Source organism: Equus caballus, chromosome 1 (genome assembly GCF_041296265.1).
Source record: "Equus caballus isolate H_3958 breed thoroughbred chromosome 1, TB-T2T, whole genome shotgun sequence".
Classification (NCBI taxonomy): Eukaryota; Metazoa; Chordata; class Mammalia; order Perissodactyla; family Equidae; genus Equus; species Equus caballus.
This window is the reverse complement of record NC_091684.1, coordinates 172138859-172166566: the sequence shown is the minus strand read 5'-3', so window position 1 is coordinate 172166566 and position 27708 is coordinate 172138859. Positions and strand designations below refer to the sequence as shown.

The 27708-nt window shown below is 38.3% G+C and overlaps 1 long non-coding RNA gene across 1 annotated transcript; it reads right to left on the bottom strand.

The window, feature by feature from the left end:
• Positions 1 to 16720: 16720 nt before the first annotated feature.
• On the bottom strand, positions 16721 to 18040 carry LOC100072905 (uncharacterized). The gene is made up of 2 exons (XR_011428143.1): positions 17901 to 18040; positions 16721 to 17753 (listed from the first exon to the last, which is right to left on the bottom strand). It is a non-coding gene; the product is annotated as an uncharacterized lncRNA (long non-coding RNA).
• Positions 18041 to 27708: the final 9668 nt, after the last annotated feature.

The window sequence follows — 27708 nt, the reverse complement described above, 5'->3', positions numbered from 1 at the left end:
AAATGGCCCTGCTCTGTGTTCCTGACAGTAGGGGTGCAAGGCGCCTCAGCTGCATAATAGCTGCCTCTGAAATGCGGTTTCTGGCTGGGTCAAGTCGAATGTGTTACAACACTCAGCTTGAAAGATTTGGCCTGTTCTAAACATTGTATTGCCTTTTCTTCTGATTTAATGATAAATGATTATATCTAGTAAAGGACAAGCCTAATGCTTAATATTGAAGGAAGTATTAGAATGGGATGTATTACTTAAAACTTCAAAGTTTAGTAAATTAATCTGCGACAAAATCTGAGAGGTTTATCTGAGACAAATTAATTATGAATCATGGCCTGATTGCAAATATCCATTCATATTTTGATTCTTTTGTCTCTAACCTGGTTCTAAGGTGAAATATGCTCACGAATCCCTGTCTTCCCTACAAGAGACAGACAAGATGTTATCATCTTCCTTCCTTCGTACTTACCCACCAAGCACGGCTACTGGTAACTTCAACAACAGCAAACTGCACTCAAATGATAGCAAAATAGGCTTTAGAAGTTCTAGGAAGGGAGAATCCATGGGTCCTCAAAATTCAAATATTTGGCCATATCGTTGCCATGAGTGCATGTATATTGTTTGATGCAACTCTACAATTCTTGTTATAGTTACCATGAAGAAAAAAACCTCTCCTGAAATGCAGTTTTATCAGGGAAAATATTAAAAACTATAAACAGCATATTTTCCCAAATATAAATATTTCCCTCTCTAGACATTGAAGGATTCTTTTCCATTTTATTCTGAAAATTCATCCACTGAAAGCATTGATGTCAAATTATCAAATTCCAAACATTTTATTTTTGCTTGTCCACCTCACATAGAAACAGAAATGAGAATAACTGAGTTATCCTATGGTAAATTGTCCTCAGACTTTCCTTGGTTCCTTTATGGAAATCCCCAGACTCACGTACCAAATGAAGACACAGAGTCACTATTCAGAGTCCCAGATCTTCCTATTGTCCCTCCTTCCTCCATCCTTGATAACGGCTGTCCTCTGACGCTGACCACACAATGCAACATAAGCACTATTTTATTTTAATCTTGTATATTTCAGTCCAATCAAGTGTACTCCGAACAGACATGAGTACTATTCCAAATTTCTTATCCAATTTTTCAAACTATTAGAAAAAGAAGCAAAACAAACTTTGAGAGACAGAGGAGTTCATATACTGACATCTTTTTATGTATATATATAATTTTTAAACTGTGGTCACCATGGTGTACATTAAATCTTCATTAATTATCTTGTAACTGGAAGTCTGTACCTTCTGACCACCTTCACCCATTTCATTCCCTCTGGCAAACACCAGTCTGTTCTCTGTATTTATGAGTTTGCTTTTTTCTTTTTAGATTTCATATGTAAGTGAGATCATAAAATATTTGTCTTTTTCTGTCTGACTTGTTTCACTTAACATAATGCTCTCAAGGTCCATCCATGTTGCTGAAAACAGCAGGACTTCCTTCTTTCTTATGAGTGAATAATATTCCATTGTATATATGTACCATAATTTCTTTATCCACTGATCTGTAGATGGGCGCTTAGGTTGTTTCCACATCTTGGTTATCATAAATAATGCTGTAATGAACATGAAAGTGAAGATATTTTTTCAAAATATCTTTTCATGTACCTGTTGGCTATTTGTATGTCTTCTTTGGAAAAATGTCTATTCACATCCTCCATTTCTTAATCAGATTTTTTTCCATTGAGTTGTATTGGTTCTTTATATGTTTTAGTTATTAACCTCTTATCAGATATGTGACTTGCATATGTTTTCTCCCATTCTGTGGGTTGTCTTTTCATTTTGTTGATGGTTTGCTTTTCTGTACAGAAGCTTTTTAATTGACGTGGTTCCACTTGTTTATTTTTGCTTCTATTGCCTTCGCTTTTGGTGTCAAATCCAAAAAAATCATTGCCAAGACTAATCTCAAGGAGCTTACTCTCTATGTTTTCTTCTAGAAGTTTTATGGTTTCAAGTCTTACATTCAAGTCCTTAATGCCTTTTGAGTAAATTTTTGTGTGTAGTGTAACATGGGGTCCAGTTTCATTCTTTTGCATGTAGCTGTCCAGTTTTCCCAGTAAGATTTATTGAAGCAACTGTCCTTCCCTGTTGTGTATACTTGGCTCCTTTGTCATAAATTAATTCATCTTATATGTGTGGATTTATGCCTCGCCTCTCTATTCTGTTCCATTGGTCTATGTGTTTGTTTCATGCCAATATCATACTGTTTTTGATCACTCAAGCTTTGCAATGCAGTTTGAAATCAAGATATGTGATGCCTCTAGCTTTGTTCTTCTTTCTGAATATTTCTTTGGGTATTCAGGGTCTTTTGTAGTTCCACACAAATTTTAAGGTTGTTTTTTCTATTTCTGTGAAAAATGTCATTGAAACTTTCATGGGGATTGCGTTGAATCTGTAGATTGTTTTGGTTAGTATGGACATTTAACAATATCAACTCTTCCCACCCATGAGCACAGAATGTCTATTTGTTTGTGTCTACTTCAACTTCTTTCCCTAAGTCTTGTAGTTTTCAGTGTACTGGTCTTTCATCTCCTTGGTCAAATTTACTCCTAGATATTGTATTCTTTTTCATGCAATTGTAAATGGGATTGTTTTCTCAATTTTTCTTTTTGATAGTTTGTCATTAGTATATAGAAATGCAGCTGATTTTTGTTTATAGATTCCGTATCCTGTAACTTTACTGCATTTATTGGTCCTAACATATACTGACGTCTTGTGGGCATGTCTATCATTGCTAACTCAAGTGACAATGATTTTTTTTCCCCACTTTCTCTTTTTGTGTATTGAAAACATGTACATTGTGGACTGGGGGAGGAAGTCTCTGGGTTGCTTATTTCAGGTTGAACACTCTTTAATTCAGAAGGAAATTGTAAAATTTTTCTGGTGAAATTTTTATTGGCATTTATGTTGCCTATTGGGAATACACTTGGCAAAGTTGTAGATAATAAGGGTTTCACTCTCCATTCTATGAACTAGTTGAGCTAGTAAAAACTATGGCTTGTACTATTCATGTAGAAAAATTATTTATTTTTTTAAATTTATTAAATAATTCTCACAGGGAAAAGTGCAGAAAATTATGTAACAGACACCTTTGCCCGCCACAAATGAGAATTTAATTTTGCTGTTTGCTATAGACCCCTCACCTCTGTTTCTCTCCCTCACTCTAACATTACAGACAGAACTAGAGGAGTAAATCCTGTTCCTTCTTCTGTTTCTAAAGCAGTAGCCACTATAAGTTTTATGTAAGTTCACCATAAGTGAACATTAGTTTACATTTCTCTAGCGTAACTACCCAGGAGTGTGACCGCTGGGTTGTAAAGTAAGTGAATGTTTAACTTCATGTGAAACTGCTGAACTGCTTTCCAGAGTGACTGCACCATTTACCCACCAGCAATGCATGAGCGATCCACTTTCTCTGCATCTTTACCAGAACTTGATATTATCAGGATTTTTTATTTTATCCTTTCTGATAGATGTGGAGTGGTATCTCATTGGGGTTTTAATTTGCATTTTCCTAAAGACTAATGATGTTGAACATCTGTTTGTGTACATAATTATTTATATGTTTATTTCACTACCGAGTACCTTCTTTGGTGAAGCGTCTCAATCTTTTGTCCATTTTTTAATTGGATTGTTTGTTTTCTTCCTGTTGAGTTAAGAGTTCTGTATATTCCGAATACTAGTCCTTTCATGGAAATGTATTTTGCAAATATTTCCTACCAAACTGTGGTTTATCTTTTTAATTCTCTTAACACCATCTTTCACAGAGCAAGAGGTTTTAATTTTGATGAAATCTAAGTTATTTCTTTTTTATGGATTGCGCTTTTGGTGTCATGTCAAAGATCTCTTCGCCTAACTCTAGGTCGTGAAACTGTCTCTTCTATTTTCTTCTAAAAGATTTATAGTTTTACCTATACACTTGGATCTGTGATCTATTTTGAGACTGTCCTCAAATTTTTGTAAAGTATGTGAAATTTAGCTCAAGGTTCAATTATTTGCCTGTGAATATCCAATCATCCCAACACATTTGTTGCTAAGACTCTTTCCTCCATTGAATCCCCTTTGCACCTTTGACAAAAAATCCCTTGTCTCCACTTGCGTGGGTCTGGTCTGCACTCTGACTCAGGGGCTTGAGATTGTTCATGATGTTCTTTTACTGTCCTGTTAATGCTGCAGAATCTGTAGTGTAGTTTTCTTTTTTATTGCTTATATTTGTAATTTATGTGTTCTCTCTTTTATCCCCTTGATAATTCTAGTTAGAATTATATCAATTTATTAATTGTATTAAGAAAATTAATTTTTTAATTTGTTGATTTTTCCTATTGTTTGTTTCCTATTTCACCAAACTGACTTTTATTATTATTGCTATTTCTTAGCTTGCATTGAGTTTAATGTGTTCTTTTTCTATTTCCTTTTGTTGAAAACCTACATCATTATATGTCAACCTTTCTTCTTTGGTAATATAAGTATTCAAAATGGTAAATTTCCTTATGTGTACTATTTTAGCTGCATCCCATATATACCTATATGTATGTGTTTTCGTTATATTTTCTTTAAAAATATTTTGTAACAGCGATTGTAATTGCTTCTTTGACCTATGGGTTATTTTAAAGTTTAGTGCTTAAATTACAAATATTTGGGAGTTTTTAGAGGCATCTTTTTGCTACTGGTTTTCTAAATCAATTGCATTTTGGTTAGAGAATAAATTCTGTATAATTTCAGTTCTTTTAAGTGTATTAAGACTTTTTTCGCCAAACAGATTATGTGTGTGTGTGTGAGTATTGCATCTACACGGCAGGGTTTGGCTGGAGCCTCAGCTGCAGGTTTGGGTACGGGCTGCAGGTGCCTGCAGAGCACTGTGCACTTGCTGCACAGAAGTAGGTGGCGGAGTCTCCAGGCTGGGAAGCCTTGATGGTCAACGAGAACTGTTTTGCACTTTTATTGAAGAAAACTGTGAATCTTCCACCTTCTGTTTTATTCCTCGCTGAATGGATGGCTATCAGCAATGCAGGCCCTTCACCGGGGTATTGCCGGTACCATGGGAAATAGTCAAATGTACTGTCCACATAAGTGCAGTTCAGAGTTGAAATCTCTCCTTCCTGGATGATCAGAGATTGAGGGCTCTGTTTCACCTGCTGCTGGTCACCTTTGTCCTTCTGTTGGCCACTCACCCCTGCTTAAAAAGATAACAAAAGTCATTAGGCCCCCAAATTTATTATTCCTTCTTAAAGTTTCTACTTGCATGAGTTTGTCCATACACCAAATTTCTCGTTCCCTCAAATTAACACCATATCCTGGGGTTTCTCCTCCACAACTCACAGCCTAGTTGAAGCCATAGAAGTAAACTTGATGCTCCCAGGATCTTGTCCATTCCTCCTGGCACCAAAGCTCAGTGACAACTCGGGTGTCTTCTGGTCTTCTTAGGCAGCTGGAACTCTAACTGTGAGTTCACACCTGCTTTAATTCTTTCAAAGGTCCCGCCCTTTCACAAGTCCTTTCACTTAAACCTACTTCTGTCAAAGGAAGCACTTCCTCATTTGCCCTGACTGAGAATTGCTGACAGTATGTTCATTGGGAACCCGAAATACCCTCCTTACACATGGATAAGTGTTGGCTTAGAATGTCTCTTCCCCAATTCCCTCTTCCTTTCCCTCGCACCCTCTAGAATATTAAAAGTCATACACTATGACATCTTGATATGTCAATAGAGATTAAATTATTTTATGATGGGTAAAAGAGGTACTCCCATGAAGCCACAAGATTAGCGTGTATCGGGTCATTTATTTTTTTATCATAAATACTAATTAAAGTCTATTGAGGACACACAAAGGACATAATATCCCAATACAAGCTAGCATCGTGGATCAGACCACAGAGAATATATAGTCCCTTCGCTCTTAGGGAATTTAAATTTTATTACAATCTTTCAGATGTTCATAATTTACATGACCCTAAGAAGTAGTAGGAGATAGTTAAATCAATGTCAACTTCTTTATATTTCTTCTGAAATATATATCAGCTAAAGAAAATATTTCTAAAGATATATCTAGGGAAAAGAAATGGGGAAGTACTGAAATTATCTACTACGGAGGAACTTTGATCTCCAAATGTATAACAGAGGATAGAAAAATTCTACAGACTCCAGAAGATACAGGGCCATGATCATTCAGCAGGGCAGTAGTTCTGGTAACTCTCATTCTGAGCTGGGGAAAAATTTAATATTTTCTTCACGTTTTGTCCTCATGGGTGAAATCTGAATGTAGGAAGTTTGACTTGAATAATCACAAGAGCAGGCAAGTCTGCAGAGCTGTTTCCAAGAGTAAAGCTACAGTGGGCGTCTTAGGCATTGTTGGGACCTGCTCACATTCTCTCAGAAAGCTTGCCTGTGCTCATCCCTCAACTTCTGTGTCCTTTGCTGCTGGCAGCGTAGAGAATAACTGACTTTTGTGGGTTTACTAAAGACCAGCTCCCTCATCTCTAAGTGGACAAACTACAGTAAGATTTATAGTCTAGAGCTCCCCACAAAATCATGCTGATGGAATGTCAGGAACATCATCTGAAATCTGGCCCTTGTTTAGCCTTTTCCTCTCCCCATTCAGGTGCACAAATCCTCATCTCAAGGTCTGCCTCTGGGGAACAGGACCTTAGACAATAGGTATTTAAATAGTTTGTTCATTATTTTCATTGTTGAAAAATGGCCTTCCTTCTCATAATTGTGATATCTTCAAGAGACCTGATATACCCAGATCACAGCACCCAGATACTGAGGGATAGAAGAGTGATGGCATGATGGCACGAGTCAGAAAGCCCACTAGCTATGAAGCTTGTTTCTGATGAAAACAGTGATCCTTAGATAAATTCACCCACATATTGGAGGGGCGGTGTCCAGAACAAGAGGGACATACCTCCAAGAGCAGGGAGCATTTCTACAACTACTAGGGCAGATCCTGCAATGTATAGCCACCACTTTACCTGAAATAGAGACCAAGCCAACTGACCACTAGATTTATTGAATAAATTAAATCCTGAAGTGACTTACAGGGTAGAAATCTTGACAATTCTAGTTAAATAACACAAAGATTAGTCAAGCTTAATCTGGTATATTAGTATTTGAATTGCATGGACTCTAGAAATAATTTTACCTTTTGTACATTCATTCAACAAATACATATATCGATTGTGCTTCCTGTGTGCTAGGCATGGAGGATGCAGTAGTGAATAGAATACAAAAACTGATAGTGCAGTGAAAGGAGAAAAACATTGAATAAGTGGATTTTTAAAAATAAGATTATTTTAAAGAAGCACTATAAAGACCATTCAATACTGTATTGAGATAGAAAGTTACTCTTGGGGTGAGGAAAGGCATCTGCTATAAATAGGGTGTGGAGGGAAAGCCCCACTCTGACACTTACCGCTGCAACACCACGCAAGGTATTCAACCTCTCTCGTGTTCAATTTCCTTTTCTGTAAGGAGCCAGTGTCTTTCTGTTGGGCACTAGGCTAAGCATTGGCATTCATCACCTCATTTACCTCTCCTAATAACCGTGTGTGGTAGATACTATCAATATCTTCATTGTAGGCATGAGGAAACAGAAGCATAAAAATTATTAATTAATTTTCCCAAGATCACTCAATTAATGAGTGGTAGATCTAGAAATACAACCCAAGTCTGTGGTCTCAAGCACTTTGCTACACTGCCTCCCTAAAGGAGGGTGGAACCAACCTTGAAGGTCCAAAAAGAATCAAATGAGAACATATATGGAAATTGCCCAGGACAATAATTTCTCTGAGGCACTCAACCAGATGCATGCAATGTATAAAATATTAGAGGTTGGGGGACACAGTGTGCAATTGCACAATCTTATCCACAAGATAAAGTTCAATATTTTTCTCAGGTATATTTGGCTAATTACATAGCAGATTTCACATATTATCATAAATATCCATGGTCTATCATGTTTCTTACTGTTATTGGGAAATCATTTACTACTTTAAATTAGGAGATTGGGTGGCATATCATAACATGGAAAGAGTATACCAAGCAGTGTTTGCTACAATTGGTTTTATTTCCCCCTCATTGACTCTTGCTCCCACTTCTCAGGATATTTCTAAGCTACAATAAAGAATAGAGCAGTAGACGCAATTTCGCTTAACAGAGAAAAATCTCCCACTTGTGCAACAATGCCAAGCTTTATTTCCAGGATATCCTAGTGCTCTCCAGACCAAATAAACCCATGTATCGTATCTATCATTTTGAAGTCAATACTTTCACATGTGGGAGGGCAAAAGATTAAAAACCAGCCTGTTCTGAATCTTCTCTCGCATGATTACTGCAATGGGAAGTTTACTGACTTTGGTTCAGCAAAGGTAGCTCCTACTGCGATGAGGCTTCACCACAATTTAACCCATGAACGCTGGAGGGCAGCAGAGAGGCCACTGCGAGCCTCACAAAATATTTTAGCAGAACACTAGGTGGCAGCACGTCAGCAAAGAACTGCTTGTGGTCTTGATCCATGGAGTGTGGAAGGAAAATAGAAAGATTTAGATAAAGGATTCATGAAGTGGTGACATTTGAGTAGATGGAAAGGAAAGTCAGAGGTACCCCATGCAGATATTTGGGGGGATAGCACTACAGGCAGAGAGGGCAAAGGCAAGGGGCACAGGTGTTGATACGGAAACTTGCTTGGAGTGTTGAAAGAACAGTATCTCATCTTTCCCTGCAGCCCCTTACTCTTCCCAGCACATTGTTGTATAAGGAACTCGATAAAGCATTCAGCACCGTTAGCTGCTTAGTGGGTCATTTCTTCACCTCTTGATCCTGGGACAATTTGTACCTAGGTTTGGCATCTTCTTTTCTAGTTCCTTGTGGGTTCCAGTTTAAGCCGGTAATGTCACCATCAGTGAGAAATCCAGCCACTCTGTTCTGGGACCATTGCTTCTCCATGGTCCAACTCTTGTTCTTTAGGAGCCCTCTAAGATGCTACACTCTGGCTGACGATAAAAGTTAGAGATGCTTTTCAAAGTTGTGAAAGTTATGTCTCATTTCCCAAACATAAAAATTGGGAACAATAAAACTTGTCTCATAGGGTTTGTGATGTTTAAGTTAGATAATAAATCTGAAATTCATACTACACTGCCTGACATATAATAAGCTCAATAATTATCAACTTTCTTTTTTCCTAGTAAAAGCTGCCTTTCCTTCAGTGTCCAAGCCTGTGACTTGTTACTGCTTGTTCTCTCCACATGGGTTCAATCATGGAAACTTCTAGCAAATTTACTCACTAGTCTATTTTCCTAGAGAGGGTCATTATTTTTCCCTTTCCTCTTGGGGTCATTTCCTCTTAGCTATATTAATACACTCAGGGTGCTGAAAGGACAAAGATGGAACATTCAAATAGGGTTTTATTTTCATTTCCCTAGTAAGTAATAATAGAGACATTGAAATTGCTCACCCTGGTTCAGTCATCCATTTAAATGGAGACTGCAGCCAAGAAATCGAGAGAAGACTGAAGACTCAGAAAGGCAGCAATGAAATAATTAGGAAAGTTCACCAAGTAGAAGGAAGTGTCATTAGCGACTAAAGCTAAGATTAGCCACACATTGTATTCCCAATTACCATGTACAGGTGTGAAAGCTGGAGAGTGAAGAAAGCTGACTCAAAACAAAATTGTTCATTTGAACTATGGTGTTGGAGGAGAGCTCTACAGATACCCTGGACTGCCAGGAAGATGAACAAGTGGGTCCTAGAGAAAATTTAGCCTGAACTATCACTGGAGGGAAAAATGGATAAAACTGAGGCTGTCTTACTTTGGGCACGTTGTAAGAAGGCAGGATTCTTTGGAAAATACAATGATGCTGGGGAAATGTGGTAGGCAGCAGGAAAAGAGGAAGACCAAATATGGGATGGATTGACTCCATAAAGGAAGCCATAGGCATGAGTCTACAGGAGCTGAGTAGGGCTGTTGAGGACAGGACATTGCAGACATCAGTCATGCATAGGGTCACCAGGAGTTGGAGATGGCTTGATGGCACGTAACAACAAATGAATGATAACATTAAGCACTTTTTTGTATGTTTATTAGCTACCAGATATCAAATTTTGGAAGTTTTTGCCATTTTTATTGATTATTTTCTTACTGATTTATATGATCTTTCTATACATTCTGCATTCCAGTGCTTTTTCAGAAATATGCAGCAGAAATATACCAGTCTATGCATCAACTTTTCACCTTCTTAGCAGTGATTTTTTGTGTGTGTGTGAGGATAACTGTCCCCGAGCTAACATCTGTGCCAGTCTTCCTCTGTTTTATATATGGGACACCACCACAGCTTGATGAACAGTGTATAGGTCTGAGCCCAGGATCTGAAAATGTGAACCCCAGGCCGCCAAAGTGGAGAGTGCGAACTTAATCACTATGCCACTGGACCAGCCTGATTAGCGGTGATTTTTAACAGACAACTTAGAAATATGCTTTCATGCTTACAGGGAACTAGCTTGAAAGTTTTATTTGTTTGTTTTCTTTAAGCATTTTAAAAATGCTTTCCCGGGGTGGCCCTTCGCCAGTTAGGATCCTGGGTGCGGGCGGGGCGCCCCTTGTTGGGCCGTGCTGGGACGGCGTCCCACATGCTACAGCTGGGAGGACCCACAACTAAAAATACACAACTATGTACCCCAGGGGCTTTGGGGAGAAAAAGGAAAAATAAAATATTTTTTAAAAAAAGCTTTGCCCTGGTGACTTCTATTGCTTCTGATGAGAAGTCAGGTATTATTCTTAATGTTGTTTCCCCAAATGCAATATATCACTTTTCTCTTTGTAATGGCAAGATTTTTTTTCCCACTTAGACACTTTGAGAATGGGTTTGCTTTTGATGTCTGCAGTGCTTCTGCCAAAACCCCAGTGGTGGACTTGCAGAATTCTTTATTCAACTTTGCAGATTCCACACAGCATCGCATCTGAATAAGGAGCTTGTTTTATAGAAAGTCGAGTATAGCAGCAAGTGGAGGTGCTTGCTATGAGCAAAGAGATTATGGACTGGGTAATGGAAGAGGTAGTTATGCATACCAGCTACAATCACATGGCCGTTTGCAGAAACAAGAACTATAATAGTCATGAAAATTACTTTTTCAATTTGATACGAATATATTTATGTACATATTAACCATTTTTTGCTCCCCTCTCCCATTCGTCTACATGTAGTAGCATAAGACGTGCTAATATAAGTTAATCTTATATCTCATTATATCCAATAATTGAGTTACAGGCTGTCAATGGGAGGCTGTGACTCAGCTAGAAGAGGAAATTTATCTGATCATTGACTCGCAACTCCTCCACCTCCCACCAGGTCTCCTCCTTCAGCTTCTCTTTGTCTTGGGCCCAGTATGCACGTAGCATGAAGGCAAGTGACACTCGCTTCTCCTGAAGGTCACCCACCACAGTGAGATTGAAGGAAGTGAGAGACAAGTTTTAGTTTGTCTTTGTGGGTTTCAATTGCCTTCAGGGGTTCTAGTATGTCCTTACAAGTCACAGTTTGTCCACGCCTTTGTCCTCATCCAATTTTCTCTCACAAATGTTACTCTAGCTGACTTAGAGCACATTCAGGCTCAATACCAGATGCAAAGACAACAGCTTCGTATAGACCGTTCCACCAGCTCCAGCAGTTGCATGAATTTTAATCCTTCCAATTAATCTCTTATTCTCCATCACTCATGGTGGTTCTGCTTCTCTGATTATACCCTAACTGACACAACGTCTAAGGGGAAAGGACTAACGAAATCATTTTCCTGACAATTCCAGATAACTAAACCCAAGTTTGTGATGTGAGCATCTTTAAGTGAAACTGCCACTTTAAATCACAATGGGGGACGGTTTTTCAACTTTAGGCAACTTTACACATGCTCCATATGATTGATTTTAAGTCAAAATTTAAGACTGAGAATGTATTAGAAGAAAGTTACTCTGGACACCTGTTTCTCAATGACGTAGAAGGAGGTTTTACTTAGAATTAAATCATCCTATGCAGACCACAGATTAAGCACCCACAGCACTGCCATTTCTTGTCTGGGATCTGCAGGTGTGCATTTCAGCTCGGCCCTGCAGCATGGGGGCCGGGCTCTCTATTATTGAGCTCTGGGGTTTTTGTTCAGCTTTTACCATCACTTCAAACACTGTGTGTTTACGAGAGCACAAAAATACTTTGCCGAATCTTCCAGCTGTAAGGATGAAATGGTGAGACTGACGAAATTTGCTTCTTTCCAGAAGTTTGTAGAATAGCGGCCGCTCTTTGCATTCTGCCTGGAAGAATCCTGACCGATAAGGAAAATCATCTCTCCATTGGGAAGTTGCTTGTACCAAGAAAGAGAGTATGTGCTCTGATTTGTTTCATACAGACAGTCCAGGGTGACTGTTGCCCCCTCTTGCTTGGATGTGGCTGTCTGGCTTTGAGTAACTGTCTGGGCCACAGTGGATCCTGTGGGAAAAATCAGAAAACAGAGCTGAGGTAGTGAATAAAATATTGTAAGAATTGGGCTAATTTTGGACCCAAAGACAAACCAAACTGAAATCATAATCTGCTTGCTTTTCTGCAATCCTCCTTTCCTCCTAAGTCCATGTGAAGTACCACATGACTGCATGCAACCCTTTCATCCTTAACATTCTTGCCATGTCTGGAACCCTCCCTACCAGAGAAGACGAAGGCCATGAGTACTCCTAGCAGGCTGGAGAGCGGCATGTGGCACGTGTCCCCTGCGCAAATGTGTTTAGTTCTGCCTCCAGCTGAGAAGTCAGTGTCCCTGAGTGACTGGCAGCGCATATACATAGTTGCTTGGTTTTGATGCCCCTCCCTCACACAGGAATAGGGTTTCTGAGGTTCGCAGACCACATGGTCTATGTATGCACAGATGAGAAAAAAGTGTGGCTCACCCCAAACATTTACCCTATCTACTTGTCCTTCCCTGGTATTTAAGTTAGGCAGTATCTGAAAAAGGGCACAGGAAAAGCAGTTAGTGTGAGAGATTTCACCTCAGGGGAACTGAAGATCGAACCAATTGACATACACTGATAATTATTCAGTGGGATAGTTTTGGGGGTCTATTTAAAATAGGATTGATTATAGGCTATGGATCCACCTCATAATCTACTTACTGGTCATTCATTTAACCTATTCCTTTTATCCCTTCAGAATCTAATGAATCTTTTTAAAAACTCAGAGATCTTTTGCTTTCTTGATGAAAGGCAATCCTATCCAAAATTATTAATGCATCTGTTTCTTCTTTTTCACTGAGCTCTAGGGCTCAACTTAAATTTTACAATAAATAAAGCTACTTCAACATCAAATGATAAAATCTCATCCTTCTGGCTTTCAGAATCTATTCGGTTGTTTATGTTTTTATGAAATTATTTCAGGAATAAAATATTATTCTTTTGAAACCTGGCGTTGAGTTTTATTTATTAGATGTTGAAGATGATCGGGATATTCAGTCCTGTTGCCTCCACAAGGAGAATTGTGCTTATTAGATCGTGTGTCCTCAAATTATCCTGATGTCACATTTTTTATCTCATTAGTCCAAAACGTTCAGTCTCATTTGTTGAATTCTGTAGCCGGGTATTTTTTCTGTTTGTAAACTAAAGTCAAGACAAGTGTATCAGATCTCTCTGTGACACAGTGCTGTAATCCACTCCTACAGAATGTGATAGCTGTGGGCTGCAAACAGTATATGTCAACTCCACAGAGTTGGTGACTGAAGTTTTGTATCCTGTCACATGACCATGTGGAATGCAGTTGTCAATCTTTCATTTGGTTTCATTGTTTTAATGGATAAATTAATGTAAAAGGACCAAAAGTCAATTAGACAACTAGAAAAGAAAGTAGAGAGTCTCTAAAACAGTGGCAGTTCTTTAATTCTAAGGTCAAAATAACTTGCCAATGGGTAGTTCAGGGAAGAGAGCTCATGATTAGTTGAGAATCTGCTCCTCTCTTCCATTTCATCTCTGAGTGCTGACAGGAAGCCGATGCCCTGGTTTGCAATTATTTGTAACTAAGCAGTGGAGCCCATGAGTGCCCACTCTATCAGGCTGGGGTGCAGCATGATGGCAGGATTTCTCTCTGGTTGAAATGGCCCTGCTCTGTGTTCCTGACAGTATGGGTGCACGGCCCCTCAGCTGCATATAGTAGGTGCTGCTGAAATGCATTTCCTGACTAGTCAAATTTGAATGTTTTATGACCTCTAGTTTGAGAGATTTGGCCTGTCCTAAACGTTGTTTTGCCTTTTCTTGGGATTTAATGATAAATTATTATATTTGGTAAAGGACGAGCCTAAAGCTTAATATTGAAGGAAATATTGGAGGGAGATTTATTGCTTAAAATTTCCAAGTTCAGTAAATTAATCTGTGATAAAATCTGAGGGGCTTATCTGAGATAAATTTACTATGAATCATGGCCTGATTGCAAATATTCATTCGTGTTTTGATTGTTTTGCCTCCAAACCGATTCTAAGGTGAAATACGCTCATCAATCCTTTCTTCCCTACAAGAGCCAAACCAGAAGTCATCTCCCTTCCTCCCTCATTTTTTTTTTCACTTTCTCTTTTTGTGTATTGAAAACATGTACATTGTGAACTGGGACGGGGGGACTCCGAGTTGTTTATCGCAGGTTGAACACCCTCTAATTCATAAGCAAATTAAAAGATTTTTCTGACAGGATTTTTGTTGGCATTTATGTGGCTTATTGGGAATAAACTTGACAAAGTTGTGGGTAATAAGATTTCCACTCTCCATTCTATGAACTGGCTTAGCTAATAAAAACTGTGGTTTGTAATATCCATTTAAAAAAATCAGTTTTTAAAATTTATTACATAATTCTCACATATAAAAGTACAGAAAATTGGGGCTGGCCCCGTGGCCGAGTGGTTAAGTTCGCGCGCTCTGCTGCAGGCGGCCCAGTGTTTCGTCGGTTCGAATCCTGGTCGCGGACATGGCACTGCTCGTCAGACCACGCTGAGGCGGCATCCCACATGCCACAACTAGAGGAACCCACAACGAAGAATACACAACTATGTACCGGGGGGCTTTGGGGAGAAAAAGGAAAAATAAAAAATAAAAAAAAATAAAAAAAAAAAAGTACAGAAAATTATCTACCAGATGTCTTTGGTCCCTAGCAATGGAATTTAATTTTGCTATGTTTTCTCAAGACCCCTCCCCCAACCTCTCTCTCTCTTCCACTCTTTCTCTCAAACATTACAGACAGAACTAAAAGAGTAATCCCATTTCTTCTTCTGTTTCTAAAGTAGTAACCATTATAAGTTCACTGTAAGTGAACATAAGTTTATATTTCTCTAGCATAAGGACCCAGAAGTATGATTACTGAGTTGTAAAGTAAATGAAAGTTTAATTTTACGTGAAACTGCTGAACCATTTTGCAGAGTGACTGTATCACTCACCCACCAGCAGTGTATGAGTGATCCTGTTTCTCTGCATCATTGCCAGAACTTGGTATTGTCGGGATTTTTTACTTTAGCCATTCTGATAGACGTGCAGTGGTACCTCACTGTGGCTTTGATTTGCATTTCCCTAATGGCTGATGATGTTCAACATCTGTTCATAAGCTTTTTTCTATCTTATTCCACTACCACGTTCCCTCTTTGGTGAAGCGTCTGTGTGTCTTTTGTCCATTTTTTAATTGGATTGTTTGTTTTCTTCCTGTTGAGTTTAGAAGGTCCTTTATATTCTGAATACTGGTCCTTTGATGAAAACGTATTTTGAAACTATTTCCCGACAATCTGCGGTTTGTCTTTTTCATTCTCTTAACAGTGTCTTTCACAGAGCAAACATTTTTAATTTTGGTGAAATCTAAGTTATTTATATTTTTATGGATTGTGCTTTTGGTGTCACATCAAAAATCTCTTTGCCTAACCCTAGGTCATGAAGATTTTCTCTTATATTTTCTTCTAAAGGATTCATAGTTTTACATTTTACACTTGGATGTATGATCCGTTTGGGGACTGTCCTCAAATTTGGTATAAGTTGTGAAATGTAGGTCAAGGTTAATTATTTGCTTGTGAATATTCAATCGTCCCCACACCATTTGTTGCTAAAGCTATCTTTCCACTATTGAATTGCCTTTATGCTTTTGTCAAAGAATAGGTTATGCCACTGGCCCAGTGGCATAGTGGTTACGTTTGCATGCTTCGCTTCAGCAGCCCGGGGTTCCCAGATTCAGATCTGTGCTCGAACCCAGCACTGCTCATCTAGCAATTCTGTGGTGGCGTCCCACGTAAAGTAGAGGAAGGCTGGCACAGATAGTTAGCTCACTACCAGTCTTCCCCAAGCAAAAAGAGGAAGACTGGCAACAGATGTCAGCTCAGGGCAGATCTTCCTCCAACACACACACAAAAATTAGTTATCCTCACTTGTGTGGGTCTACTTCTATACTTTTACTCAGTGGTATAAAACTGTTACACAATTTTTTTTATTACCCCCCCTTTTTTTTTTTTTGGTGAGGAAGATTTTCCCTGAGCTAACATCCATGCCAATCTTCCTCTATTTGTACATGGGATGCCTCCACAGTATGACTTGATGAGTGGTGTATGGGTCTGCCCCTGGGACCCAGGTCTGTAAACCCTGGGCTGCCTGCCAAAGTGGAGCATGCAAACTTAACCACTGCACCACAGGGCTGGCCCTTTATTATCCTTTTAATGAAAAATCTGGAGTGTGGTTTTCTTTTTCATTCCTTATATTTATAATTTATCTTTTCTCTCCTTTTTACCCTTGATAATTCTAGTTAATATTATATCAATTTTATTAATGGTTTTAAGAAAATCAACTTTGTAATTTGTTGACTCCCTCTATTGCTTGTTTTCTATTTAATTGACTTTTATTATTTCCTTCTTTTGGCTTACATTGAGTTTAATTTGTTCCTCTTTTCCGATCTTCTTTTATTGAAAACCTAGATCCTTGTTTTTCAACCTTTCTTCTTTAATAACATAATTATTTAAAATGAAGAATTTCCTTTTACATGCTATTTTAGCTGTATCTCATACATATCTGTATTTATGTTTTTATTGTATTCTCTTCAAAAATATTTTCTAATAGCCATTGTAATTGCTTCTTTGACCTATCGATTATTTTAAAGTTTAGTGCTTAAATTCTAAATATTTGGGAGTTTCTCAAGACATCTTTTGGCAATTCATTTTCTAAATCAATTCCATTTTGGTTAGAGAATAAATTCTGTATAATGTCAGTTCTTCTAAGTGTATTAAGACAAGTTTGGCTGAACAGATTGTGTGCGTGTGTGTGTGTGAGTGTGAGTATTGCATCTACACGGCAGGGTTTGGCTGGAGCCTCAGCTGCAGGTTTGGGTACGGGCTGCAGGTGCCTGCAGAGCACTGTGCACTTGCTGCACAGAAGTAGGTGGCAGAGTCTTCAGGCTGGGAAGCCGTGATCGTCAATGAGAACTGTTTGGCACTTTTATTGAAGGAAACTGTAAATCTTCCTTCACTTGTATTCACACCTGAACCTGAACGTATGGCTATCAGGAATGCAGGGCCTTCACCAGGGTATTGCCGGTACCATGGGAAGTAGCTAAATGCACTGTTCTCATAAGTACAGTTCAGAACTGAAATCTCTCCTTCCTGGACGATCAAAGATTGAGGGCTCTGTTTCACCTGCTGCTGGGCACCTTTTTCCTTCTGTTGGCCACTCACCCCTGCTTAAAAAGAAAACAGAAAGTCATTAGGCCCCCAAATTTATATTTCCTTCTTAAAGTTTCTACCTGCGTGAGTTTGTCTCTACCCTAATTTTCTCATTCCTCTAAGTTAACGATATATCTTGGGGTTTCTCCTCCACAACTCACAGCCTAGTTGAAGCCATAGAATTAAAATTGATGATCTCAGGATCTTGTCCATTCCTCCTGGCACCAAAGCGCAGTGACAACTCAAGTGTCTTCTGGTCCTCTCAGCCACCTGGAACTCTGTTCACATCTGCTTTAATTCTTTCAAGAGGCGCCACCCTTTCACAAGTCCTTTCACTTAAAGCTATTTCTGTGAAAGGAAGCACTTCCTCATTTTGCCCTGACACAGAATTGCTGAAAATACTTTCATCTGGAAGCAGAAATCCCCTCCTTACACGCGGATAAGGATCAGTTTAGAATTTCTCTTCCCCAATTCCCTTCTTCTTTTCCCTCACTCCTTCTAGAATGTTAAAAATCATACACTCTGACATCTCGATATGTCAATAGAGATTGCATTATTTTACAGTGGGGAAGAGAAGGACTCCCAGGAAGCCACAAGATAATCATGTATAGGGGCATTTCGTTTTTTATTACAAATACTAATTAAAGTTTATTGAGGACACACAAAGGGCATAACATCCCATTACAAGCTAGGGTCATGGTTCAGAACATAAAGCACATATCGTCCCTTTGCCCTCAGGGAACTTAAACTTTATTACCGTCTTTCAGATGTGTTTATATTTTACACGACCCTAAGAAATAGTGGAAGATAATTAAATGGATTCCAATTTGTTTATATTTCTTCTAAAATACTAATCAGATAAATATTCCTAAGAATACACATGGGGTAAAGAAATTGGGAAATACTGGAATTATCTGCTCTGGAGGAGCTTTGGTCTCCAAATGGATAAGAGAGGATAGAACAATTCTGCAGACTTCGGAAACTTTGGGACTATGACCATGCAGTAATGCAGCATTTTTGGTAGATTTCATTCCGAGTTTGGACAAAAATTTAATATTTTCTTCAAACTTTATCCTCATGGGTGAAATACAAAAACAGGAAGAATCATTTCAGCTTTTGATATTAACACAGCAGGACATAGAGATAGAAATTGAAGATAAATTCCAAAGTCAGCCCTAAAAATAGGGGTGATTTACGTTATAAATAATAGAAATGAAAAGCACAATTTTTTTTCTAGATCATGGAAAGAATTTTGTTGTATGTGTATTTGATGTCATCTCAAATCTATTCCAAGAAAAGCACCATTCCAGTCCAATAGGAGACAATGGTAAGAGTCACCATTCTGCAATCTACAATCTAATCCTATTCTAATTTAATATTGTAAGGGAATTTTTTAATTGTTTGTCGAATTTTTGATGTTTTCTTTTCTTTTTCAGGTATTCACTCATTAATGCATATCTTCAATATATATTTACTGAGTGCCTACTAAGTGCTTACTAAATGGGCAGTACTTGGGTCTTAATCTTCAGTCAACCAAGTCTCATTACTCAAGTATAGGCAGATAAATCCTACCGAAGAAAACTGTATCTATATGATGTGGCAAAGAAAAGAGTAATGAACTCTGCTTCTGGGCCCTGTCAGAGAAGGATTCCACTGGAGAAGACACTTGAACTGGAACTTAGACCATCAGTAGATTTCCCAGCAAAAAGAATGGTATAAGGGGATTCTAGGACAGATTAACTCACTGTGGTTGGAGGTTGGGCTGTGTATGGGTGAAAACATTATAAATTTATATTAGAGAAGCTAATGTGGCCCTAACCTTGGAGGACAAAATGTATTATTCAAAGAAGTGCTGATTTCCAAAGTCATGTTTTTCGAACTATTAGACTAGAATAAACACAGATACAATTTAGTATGTATAGATACATATATAGAAACAGAGATTATTAATAGATATAAGTTGAAGCAAAGACAATAATTTATCAGAAGGTAATAATTACCAGATTTTTTAAAGCAATTTCTGGCCACTGGATGAACATGTGTGTGCGGGATATACATTAATCTTCTCTGAAGTAGCATTGCCCCTTTGTGGCCATATGGAGAAGTTACACTGAACAATTTTTTACAGCTTCTTAGCAATTCGTTATTCAGTAACCCCTGCATCAATCAGAGCACTGAAATAAGTGGCTGAGTTTTCTTCTTGAGCCGATGAGTTCTTCAGAAGAAAGGAGATTTTGTCCTTGTTGAGATCCCCTATGAAAGCTTTCATGCTCTTTACTGAGGTGTGTCTCAGGTGGATCTGGAGGCTTTGGTTGGGATGCTGGACAGCTCAAGAGAGGACAAGGCTCTCGAAGTATTTATGGTAGCACCTCACCTGCTCTAAGGTCCCTTCCAAGGCAGAAATTGGCCCTCAGGCTGAGTTACTGAATGGGGATGTCCTTCTTCCCATAATATCAACATCAGATCAGGGAGAGCCTTTTGCACTAAAGATAACATGTCCTTAAATGGACTTTAAATTAGACACTTGCTCTACATCTTTGTCAACACTTGACATAGCCATCTTTTTACTTTTAGTCCACATAATGGATGTCTAGTGATCTCACTGCTGTATTAACTTGTGTTTCCGTGTTGACTAATGATGTAGAAAAGAGGTTGGAGGACTTTTGCCATAAAGGATTGAATAGTAAATATTTTTGGTTTTGCAGATCATTCAGTCTCTGTTAAAACTATTCAACTCTGCTCTGGTAGCATGAAAGAAGTCATTGATAATAAAAGAGTATTTTTGACTTTTATTGTAAATAAAATTTTATATACAAAAATAGGTAGCTGGCAGAGTTTGGTTTGTGGGCCATATTTTGTTGACCTCTGATGTCGAGCATCTTTTTATGTGCTTATTGATCATTCGTAGGTCGTTTATGAAGACTCTGTTCAAATATTTTGCCCATTTTTAAGATAGATAACTTGTCGTTTATTGATTTTTTTTATGGCATGTTCTTGATGCAGTGAAGAATCTTGTTGCTGTGTGGATACAATCACACTAAAAGTAATCCATAACTGCTTTGAAAAACTGACTTTGGAACCAGTAACGTAGCAGATGTACAGAGCAGTAAACATCACAACTCTGACTGGAATGAGCTGCAAAGAGAAATTCACATTCCCATAATCATAAATGCTGGTGATTTTACAAGTTTTGATATCATGTCAACTACTTCTGCTGATCTTGAGATTCAAACAAGAGCAGACATCCTTGGTGTTTGATTTGTTGTGACTGTAGGAGAAAAAAAAATTGGTTGCCCAAGTCCAAATATTTCACAGGAAAATATACACTGCTGTCAAAGTATAAGACCACTATCCAATATATGAATAAAAAGACAAAGCTGAATTTATTGTTTACAACAGTAAGGGAGAGTTATGCAAGTCGGACACAATCTTACTGAGCACAACAAATGGCTGATTTATATTGGGTTTGGGGAAAGCATGGGAGGGATTAGCAAACTTTCAGAGATATAATGTGTTGACATCATCTGTAGCAGTACGATCACTATTGTCTGTCTGTTGTTGATTGGTTAGCACTTAGGGGAATGTTCATCTGAGTGAGTCCATCCCTGATTGGCTGCCTTGCAGAAGCCTGACACTGATTGGTTGGCTTGCAAAAGTGTGTTCACTGAGATGATGTGTTGATCAATTGAACAGGTATAAAACTGGGTCCTGTGGCTACTTGTTACCATGGATGTGGAACAGTCGTCTTTTCCTAAGTCTCTGGGAACAATTTTATCTTCAGTTCTCTCCACAGTTCTCTTCTTCACACATATACACCCCTTCGTTCCTCATTCAGCCAAAGTTGCAGAAGAAACTTTCAAAGACTGTCCAGATCTTCCCACAGTTCTTGATTTTCCTTGACAAAGAGTTTTGGCCTGTGGAGATCTGATTTTTGTTTGCATGAATGTATATGGCTTTTATCTTTGGATTACTTGTTGAATCTATTTTCTAGACGGTGACTGCACAGAAACATTTAAGACCCTAAGAGAACCATGCAAGAAACAATTAAACTAGCATTATTCTAAAAGCGAACTATAAGGCACTGTGCAAACATGAGCCAAGATTACCTGGAACTAATTAAGAAAACAAGTCCAAACGATTTTCTGAGTCTATTTTAGATAATTCGACTGCTTCTGTCTACCTATCATCTATCGATCATCTATTTATCCTCTTTCTATCTACTTTTGCTTAATTTTTTTTACACATCTGCAATATTAATGTAAGGTCAACATGAATTCTTAGCAATGTCAAAAAATTTCTCCTGCTTGACCCACCAAAAAGGTGTCTACTTTAATAAACGTAACACTTTCTATTAAGACATTTTCACTGGTTTGTTGTGCCCTCAAGACGTTGGTTATATTATTAAGTCAGCTAACATGGGGAAAGAATTTTCAATGACCACCTCAAGTTATCTAATGGTTATGAATGGTGTCACTACCCTGAGGAGTCTTTCTTGAGGAAGGTTTTCATCACTTTAGACTCTTTGTAAGAGGATATGCTCCATATAGAATTTTGGTAGTCATGCCCTTGGAATGGGCCTAATAGACCTATGGAAAAATTAGCTCTGTATTGGCAATGAAGAGACTGACTCCCCTATAGGAAAGATAACTCGACAGCTATAGGGACACTATCTCTGGATATCACTTTGACGAATAATCGTGGTGGTATGTTATATTTTTTCTAATTAAGGAATTTTTTTCACTTACATATTGCCTACAAAGAGTATGATTTTGATAGTGTTAGTGTAGCATACCTTTGTATCATTTTCCAAACTTGCTGTAATAACGTTATCTTTGGAGGATTCAGTGAATTAAGTTGATCATTATCTCTAGTAAAGACTATACTTAGGCAACCTGATATTAATAATAAGAAGAATGTGGTAGGCTAAAGTCAGAGTTTATAACCTTAAACTAGTAAAGAAAAGATACGACTAAACAAGAGTCCACAAGGGAAATGAGGCACAAAGAAGCCTTGTGTTCCAATGGCATTGGGAAGAAGCTACCTTGTGTGGTCATCCGCTTGTTCTGAGGTTCTTGAGTTAGCAGTCAATGTCTGAGAACCATTTGCTTATGGAGATTCTCTAGAGAACCTCAGTTGAGGAAGCCTAAAGTGTCTAGCTTTCTAGTAGTGTTAAAATCCATTTTATTTTTCCAGAAGATTTGAAATAAAGAGAGAAAGATTTTTGAGAAAGGGGAAAAGCATTGCATAATTCAAAGTTATAAGTAATTGGTCCCATTAAATATGTCCCTGTATCACTAGATTTAAGTTAGAATGTGTAAAGATAAGCAATACAAAATCTAATTTGGTATTTTGGGGTTTTTTTGGCCATTGTGAGTGCTGTGGCTTTTCAACAGGGAATGTTTCAGCCATATATAAAATAAACCAACTATTACTGGCAATACACATAATCCATAGAAGGAAGTAATTTTATAAAATACATTTGGACAGAGTCACTGATTTTGGTTGTCAAATATGCAAAAACACTCAAAAATAAAGACTCCTGTATTTAAGAGTAAGTAGAAACAAGACCCTTAAGGAGTGATTTGGCTACTTACCTGTGGAACGGTTGTGCTTTATTTAGCTCAACAGACATTTCTGGACCATCAATTATTAGTAAGAGCTGGTTTATAATCCAGGCTTTATCTATCAGATTTTTAATTTTTTGGTAGAATTACAAACTCCTCATCTATAAAATTAGGTGATTGGAGCAGATTATTTCTAAACTATAAATTCTACACTTTTTGACTTGGTAGCTGCAGTGACTAAAAGGGAAATTGAAACATAATCTGTTCACTCCATGTCTAAACCGTGATCTGCTGAGACTGCATTCTTCTTCAGTAGGTGTTGATGTCACCACAGTTCTTGGTTTGAAGTTATAGTCGACTTCAAAAACTGTAACTGTTTAAATGGTCTGCATATACTTTACTGTATACTCAGAACGTTTTTCTTGAGAGTGCCCAAGTCTTGTTGACAACGGTACGCATTCACTTATTACTAGGACAAAAAATATTTTACCATGCTAAATAAAATTAAATAATTTAAATCTATAAAAAATATATAGATGATGGATAGGTAGATAGATGAGTGATAGACAGACAGATAGATAGACAGATAGATAGAAGTACACCTTGCCAAATCAATCAATATTTCACTGTTTAATTTTTTCCATATACTTAGTACCCTCCAATGCACTGTATTTATTTTATTGATATTGTCTGTGGCCTCCACTACAGGTTATTAGAATACAAAATTGTCAAAGGCAAGTATTTTTGTCCTTTTGGTCACTTATCTATTTCCAGCACTAACATTAGAGACTGGAAAATTGTAGCCTCTTAGTATGTATTTGTAAAATAGGGTTAAATAGATTTAAGGGTGGAGGGATGAACTTCCAGAATTGCAGCCTCCTCTAAAATTGGATTAGAAGCTGCTTTTAATAGAAAAGCTTTCAATTGGTAGAAAACAAACCACTCCAAGTTTTCCTTAAATTTGAAGGCTAATCTCCGCTGAACTTATTCGAATATTCCAGTCTTCTTTCCCAATGTGAACCTATTTGTAGAAAACTGTTTGTCCCTAGAGTAAATCATAAACTATGCAAATATGCAAGCAAAAGGAAAAAGAGAGAGATAGAGTACGAGTGAAGAAAGGCTGGCTCTCTTTGAGGCATATGGCTACCTGAGGTCATTAACATATTTAAAATTAGAGATTTTCTACTATTTAAATTAGCCATTGGAAACTCAGTTCTGCCCGAAAATGAAAAAATTTGAGGACGAAGGAGCTGTGAGCTTCCACCTTCGCTAACAGAGGGCAGGCAGCAGGCTCACAGTCCCACTCAGTCCTAGGCTGATGGGTCAGAATGAGGAAGCTTAAACTGCCTGCTAAGTGGGATAAACTAATGGGGTGGTCCTCCAAAGCCCTTGAAGTAAGACATTCCATAACCAGGACAGAAGAGGTGGTCAGTTGCCCTGTGGGAAGCACTTATATTGGGTACAGAGAGCCTCACTCTATGCAGCCCAGGACCCACTTAATGTTAGCTGAGCTTCTCTAAGATTCTCAGGCTCTTCATGCACTTCCTCATGCAAGCATAGCTTCTCTTCATTCCCGCTTCATTCTAACCAAAAAGCACTGTCAGCCAGAGCAGTCAGAGATCCTCTCTGTATCTTTTCTTCTACTATGCTCTGCTCTCCATAAATATTTGAGACCCAAACACCAAGTCATAAGTCATGTTAGGGGAGTATGGATACAAGGCTAATATTCAGTTTGCTCCAAATCCTTTTAGTGAGAGTTGACGTACAAAAGGTAAATTTTAAATTATAAAATCTGTACAGATTTAGGATATATGCTTACTCTGTCTCTTTCTTCACATGCATCAGTATCACAAATGGTCCTTGTCTTCTGAGGTCATTAGGATCACATGACCATCTCTGCTGATATTTCATCTGAAAGAGAGTAAAACAGTCCATAGCCTCTGGATGGTGAATATGATTCTGGAAAATTAGTAATTAGAGAAGGGATGCCTTGGGTCAAAGAGAAGGAAAAGGAAAGCTCGGAAAGTCAACCCTGGGCCAGGAGAGAAATGTGGAGATATAAGTAAAAAAATGTCCTCTGTCACTCAAGGAGCAGAGATGTTTGAGTGTTAAAAATGGATAGTGCTGGGAGAAGGTGTGTGTAGAAGTGGCTAGGAAAAAGTGAGGATTGGTTGAATATGCAAAAAAAAAAAATACAAACGTGAATGTTGAGGAGTTTGACTTGAATAAAACAAAAGCAGTCAAACCTGCAGAACTGTTTCAAAGAGTAATACAATGGATGTATTAGACATTGTTGGGCCTCTGTTGAAATTCTCTCAGAAACCTCGTATGTGCACATCCCACCAACATCTGTTTGCTTTGCTGCTGGCAACTTAGAGAATAACTAACTTTTGTGGGCATACAAAAGTCCAGTGCCTTTGTCTCTAAGTTGGAAAAACTGTAGTAGGATTTATGCTCTAGTGCTCCCCACAAAATCAAGCTGACAGAATGTCAGGAACATCATCTGAAGTCTGACCCTTATTTGGCCTTTTCCCCTCCCTATTCAGCTGCACAAGTCCTCATCTTAAGGTCTCTGGGGAATAGGACCTAAAACAGTGGGTGTTTCAATAGCTTGTTCATTATTTTCATTGGTAAGAAAATAGCAGTACTTCCCATAATTATGATATCTTCTAGAGACATGGTACACCTATAGTGTCAGACATTGTATAACTCAACACTAATGATGCTTTCTGTTAAAGACTCAGAAATTTAGAAGAGATGAGCCTTAGTCTTCATTTATTTTGGATAATACGTCTAGGAACAAGTAGTGTTTGATTTAAGAAAAGTTATTGCATTCTTGTTTTTCATCATTAGTGCTCTCAGAATACATGGTTGATTTATGATGATGATACGGGATGTGTTTCATTAATCATATTTGTAGCAGAGTTCAGCTAAGCACAACATGACAGCTTTATTTCTTAATGGAGAATGTCAATGTATCTCAAAGAAAAGCTGAACTTTTGGTTATCTTCTGTCTAGGTTTATTCTATTTGCTAATAACATGACTAGGAGGCTATGGATCCCAGAATGGCAGTGTGAGTAGATCCATGGATGCTCTCCCCAGCAAAACAATCATAACTGGTGGAAATCATTCTTCAAAAATTAAGGTCCCCGGATATTGTCCTAAGGGTATAAAGAAAATGAAAAAGGGTATAGGAAAATGTTTCTTCAGGAAAATCTGTTAAATCTCCACAAGAACAGAAAGAGTCTGTGTCACTGGAGATATAACCCACTCCTCGCCATCCAGCTCAGCATGATGGAAGCTCTGCTTTGGCTGGGTGCAGCCAAGAACACAGGCCTCCCCCTCGCCCAGGCTACAATATCTCCCTAGGAGGGGCTGACTGCCAACTTTTCTCATCTCCCTCAACTTTGTTTTGTAGAAGCTCTATTTCAAGCAAGAGGAACGGAGAGGTCTAGGGCTACTTGTCACCTCCCAGCCCCTACTCAAATGACAGAAGCTATACCCTAGGCATGGTAGACTGAGAATACAGGGCCTCTATTGACCCCACACCAGCTCACTCGTAGAGTACTAGTTCTATGCTGGGAAAGGCAAGCCAAGAAGACCAGAGGCTATTGGCCCCACCCAGCACACTGCTTTGTCACTGGGATGTCACTCTGAGACAAGCAGGGCACTGTCCCTTTTCCTACAGCTCCAGAGCAGTGGAATAAATGTTGTACCAAGGGAGAGTAGCAGCTGTAAGAACAGAGAGCTTTCCTCTAGGAAAGACTATTTGGAGCAGAGCATTTTCATGTTCAAGTTTAAAGGTGCTATTGAAAACAATGTAGGCTTTGGTGGTAAGCAATTAAGAAGAGGCTGGTAGCTCAATGAGAGCAACAAGCTAAATCACAGACAACTAGATAGAAATTTAAAAGAGAGAACAAGAAAAAAGAAAGCTAAGAAGAGTCTTCTAGGGAGTCTGAAAAAGCCTCAAAGATGAGCCTCAAAGGTTACCTCTGCAAAAGGGCTTGAATTTAATTGGATCAGACCTTGGAGCAAGTTATGCCCCTAAGACATTGTTGAAAACAATAGAACAACAAGCCAGCACTTAGTGGAGACTATTGGCTACGTGTGATACAAACAGAGGCAGAAAGCTTAGCACAGAGATGAGGGAAAAAGACCGTCAAAGAGAGACTTGCTAAAACGTCTATCATACCAGGATGTCTGAGCACATATCCAACACTGTAGCCTTGCAATAATGTCATCAAAGGCTGCACACTGTGGGGAAAAATGGTCTTAACTGAAAGAATCAAGTCACTAAACAAGTAAACCAGCAAATAACAACAGCAATTCCTAGAAGGGGCACAGAATTGATGTGTGGAATTGTTATAATATATGCAGGAGCCTAAATAATGTCCCCCAAAGATA